Here is a 5,153-nt window from a genome sequence, read left to right on the forward strand (position 1 = left end):
GTGAACTTTCATGAATGGAGTCATTCCAGACATCTACCTTACTGCAAAAAACAATGCTAGCTCTTTGTACGCAAAATAAAAACTTCAATCATTAGTGGAAAAAAGAAAAAAGAAATACTGCAATTTGGGTCAAGACTTCTTGCCTGCCCCCTGAATTGTCTTCGGAGCTGAAACTTGTTCATCTTTGTTATGAGAGCCTCTTGCTGAGAGGGCTCTTTGGGGCTGGTTTCCTAGCCATTAATATGCCACAGCAATATGAAAGTTGAGTGAAGTGGAGTCCCAAGGGAGTCACTGGGGTGGAGGGTTTAGATTTAACTAGGCCAATGTGTATTCAAGATTTAGACATGTGAAGGTAGGGCTAAACCCAGACAATGATGCTTGCTTGTAAGAAGGCTGTACTAGAGAAGGGTTCAACACAGGGATAATGGCTACTGTTTCTCCAGCTCTCACCTTGAAGCCACATAATTTAGTTTTTCCTTGTATTTCTCTGGCACCTCCCAAACTGCTATCTCTCTGCCAGATCACAGGGTGAATGCCTGTGAATGGGTAAGGCTATGTGTGGTTCCTTAAGATGTCTGGGTTTCCAGCAGCTTTCTGTCTCACCTAGATGGTCTGAATCCCCACTGATTTTTACAGTCATATTTTGTGGGGATTTCTACTCCTGACACTGGGACCCTGGGTTAGGGAGCCCCAGTGTGAGACTGGGGCCCCTTGATCCTCCAAGGGTATCTCAGTGGTCAAGATATCTCTTCCGATGCTCAATTGCCACAAGCAGGTATGTGGCCAGGCCATTTTGCATCTGCACCTCTCCTATCGGTCTTGGCATGGCCTCTTCTTTATATCCGTAGTCATGGAAATTCTGTTCAGCTAGTCTTCATATGGTTCTCCAAGTTTATTTTTCTATATTTTAGTGTAATTTTATTGTGGTCATGGGAGCAGGAAAGCACAGCATTTATCCACCCCCATCATCTTGACTGGAACTTGTTTTATTGTACTTTTTGATGTTCATGTCCATTTATCTAAGTGGTTAAACTCTTTGAGGGAAGGGACTTTGTCTGACTTGATATTTAGTCTTCAAGACCTCATAGAGAGTAAGTGCTTAAAAAATGTGATGGGGATGTAGAGAGATAGAGATCGAGAGAGAGAAATAATGTGAGAGAGGGAGAAATAGAGGCAGAGAAGGTGAGAGAGAAAGTGAGCCGAAAGGTCAGAAGAATGCAGATAAAAACAGGAAGTAAAATGCATATAAAACCTGGAAGGCAGAAAGGAAAGCAGGCAAAAGGGAGGGAGGGAGGGAGGGAGGAAGGAAGGAAGGAAGGAAGGAAGGAAGGAAGGAAGGAAGGAAGGAAGGAAGGAAGGAAATGAAGAAGGACATAAAAAGTAATTCCTGAGAAAGCACAGAGTTCTTCTGCACCGATTTAAAAAAAAAATAGAGTAGCATTTAGGGAGTATATTTGGGAATTCTAAAAGAATTACTTAAAGAGACAAAATAAAAATTGTATTACTTGACTAATCGTCATCGAGGTGAATAAAACTATAAAGAACCTTTGCAGTGGGAATTCTGGTCAAGATGGCAGAGTAGGTAAACACTGTGCTTGCTTCCTCCTACAACCACATCAAAATTGCAAATGAACTAGAGAAGCCATCATTGGGAGTCTCCTGAAGTCTGGATGAACAGAAGTCCTACAACTGGGGACACACAGAAGAGGCCGTCTTGAGACTGGTAGGAGGGGTAGAGATGAGAAACGGGCTGGTCTTGCACCCACATGTGGCAGTTTAGAATTGGAAAAATACCTTGGCTGTGGAGATCTCCCCAGAGGAAAAAGGGGTCTCTGTCCTACACTGGGCTCCCCAGTCCAGGGTTCCAGTGCTGGGAGGAGAGGTATCCCAAACTTCTGGTGGTGGAAACCAGTGGGAATTGTGGCTGAGTGAGACAGAGGACTGAAGAAGTCACATACTTTTCTCTGAAGGGGCCTATATACAGACTTACTCACTGATGGACTCACTCTCTCTGAGCTCCAGCTCTGCTGCAGCAGTTCAAAAGGCAGCCAGGGACATATGAGAAATAGATGATTTTTCTGGCTTCAAAGCAAAAGCTGGAGGGGCAGCTTTCTCCCAGACAGAAGTGCTGGCAAGAACATTGTTCTTTTGTTGAGCACTCCTCCATCTGGCTTGTAGACCCAGGCGAGCACCATATCTGAGTCTCCATCAATGAAGGTAACACTGTGTTACCCTGCCCTGGTGATTCCCTGAGACCCTGCCCCACTCAAAGTGCTGGTCCACTCAAGCTGCTTCCAGAGGATTTCCAATATAAATGGCCTGCCTTGGCTCATGTTACAGACTTTCTTAAACATCTCTTAAAGGTTCACAAAACCTAAACAAGCAGCATCTGGCCTCAGCATGCCATGTACTTCTTGCTGAGCAGCTGTAAGCTTGGCACTAGTAGCAGCTGGCCTCGGTTTGTAGATTGGCCTCTTGAGGCACTTTCAATCCCAGTATAGGGGACAGCTATCTGTAAATTGTTGGTGGCTCATACCAGGTGGCCTTGGGCAGGGTACAGGCTGCAGCTGAACTTGGCCTGTGGCAGGGACCCTCTCAGAACTTCTCCCTGGCCTGCATGCCTGGTGGCTTTTTTGGGTCTCACCCAGAGCACCACACACAATATATCTGAGGACAACACACCCAAAGGGAAGACATGGCAGGCACCATAGCCCTGCTAAAGTGAATTCTGCTCTGTAGGGTCAGCCTCTGCACAACAGCTTTTCCACTGATCACAGCCAGTCCTCACAACCAGTCAGCTTAAAGAGCAATTCCTCACATGACAAGAAAACAGCAACCAAGACTCAACTACAACAGGAGGGCACACACAACCCATACAAGTGACATACCTGGAGTACCTGGCTCTGGTGACTAGAGGAGACTGTGCCACTGGGACCCACAGCACACCTACTGAATAAAGGTCACTCTACTAAGACTGGGAAACATAGAAGCCTTAACTAATACATAGAAACAAACACAAATAGGCAGCCAAAATGGGAAGACAAAGAAAGGTGTACCAAATGAAAGAACAACGCAAAGCTCTGAAAAAAGAACTAAACAAAATGGAGACAAACAATCTACTAGATGCAGAGTTCAAAACACTGGTTATAAAAATGTTCAATGAACTTACAGGAAGAGTAGATTACTCAATGAGAACTTTAACAAAGAGAAAGAAGACATAAAAAGGAGATAGAAACATTAAAAAAAAACAGTCAGAAATGAAGAATACATTAACTGAAATGAAGACTCCCTTAGGAGTAATCAACAGTAGATTAGATGAAGCCAAGGACTGAATCAGCGATTTCAAAGACAAGGTAGCAGAAAATACCCAATCAGAAAAGCAGCAAGTAAAAAGAATCTAAAAAAATGAGGAGTTTCAAGGGCCTCTGGAACGACATCAAGTGTACCTACATTCGCATCATAGGGATAACAGAAGGAGAAGACAGAGAAACAGCAAGGAATTGAAACCCATTTCAATAAATAATGACAGAAGAGTTCCCTAACATGATGAAAGAAATAGACATACAAGCCCAGGAAGCACAGAGAGTCCTAAACAAGATAAACCCAAACAGGCTCACACCAAGACACATCATAATTAAAATGCCACAGGTTAAAGACAAAGAGAGAATCTTAAAAACAACAAGCGAAGAACAGTTAGTTATCTACAAGGGAGCTCCCATAAGTCTGTCAGTTGATTTCTCAACAGAAATCAGAGGCACTTCTTTAAGAAGAAAAAAGAAAAAGAAAAAGAAGATAAAAAAATAATAAAATGCCAATAACTACATATCGAGTAACAATTACTTTCAATATAAATGGAATAGGTGCTCCAATCAAAAGATAGGGTTGCTAAATGGATAAGAAAATTATACCTTTACATATGTTGCTTATGAAAGTCCCATTTGAGATTGAAATATGGACACAGACAAAGCAAAGGGATGAAAAAAGACATTTCATAAAAATGAAACCAAACAAAAAGCTGAGGTAACAATACTTATACCATACAAAATAGACTTTAAAACAAAGACAAAGAAGGAACCAGTTATCCCACTTCAGTGTATTTATCTGAAGAAACCAAAAACACTATGTTGAAGGGACATGTGAATCCATGTGTTTGCTGTAGCTTCATTTACAGTAGCCAAGATATGGAGGTATCCTGGCTGTCCATCAATGGATGAATGAATAAAGAAGTGGTTTTACATATAGACACACATACATATGTATATATATGTATATATATGTATATATATATGTATATGTATACACACATATACATATATATGTACATACATATATATATATATGTACACACACACACACACATATATATATATAATGAAATATTACTCAGAGGTAAAAAAGAATGAAATCTTGCCATCTGCAATAACATGGATGGACCTAGAAGGTATTATGCTGAATGGAGTAAGTCAGACAGAGAAAGACAAATGTTGTATGTGGAATCTAGAGACCAGGATAAACAAATAAACAGAAACGAGCTCATAGATGCAGAGAGCATTTTGATGGTTGCCAGATTGGGGAGTGAGAGTATGGGTGAAGGGGGAGGGGATTAAAAGGTACAAATCAGTAGTTACAAAATAGTCATAGGGATGTAAAGTATAGCATGGGGAATAGAGTTATACATCACAATGTATGGTATCAGGTGGGTACTGAATTATTGGGGTGATCACTTCATAAGTATATAAATGGCTAATCACTATGTTGTATACCTGAAATTAATATAATATTGTATGTCAACTATAATTATAAAAACATAAAAATTTTTAAAAAGATCACTTGCAGTGAAATATGACCATTGCTCATATCTGCTTATTCCTTGTAATGACTAATTCTTTTACATGTATACTGTTTCTTCAATTTAAAAGTCTTCATTTTCTTGTCAGTGAGCTTGCAGAACATAATCAAACTGTTCTATTAGAACAGACTTGTAAAAACAGTATTATCTTTTTTTTTTTTTTTTTTGCTTTGGGTAAATAGTAATTTGATGCCAAAGACCTCCATTTTACATTTTCCAGAGCTTGCTTTCAATCATTTATGGTTAGTAATTATGAGTGGCTTATAAATAAACACTTGGGATGATTTTTTAAATGTTCTACATT

This window comes from Pteropus vampyrus, unplaced genomic scaffold (assembly GCF_000151845.1).
Source record: "Pteropus vampyrus isolate Shadow unplaced genomic scaffold, Pvam_2.0 Scaffold477, whole genome shotgun sequence".
NCBI lineage: Eukaryota > Metazoa > Chordata > Mammalia > Chiroptera > Pteropodidae > Pteropus > Pteropus vampyrus.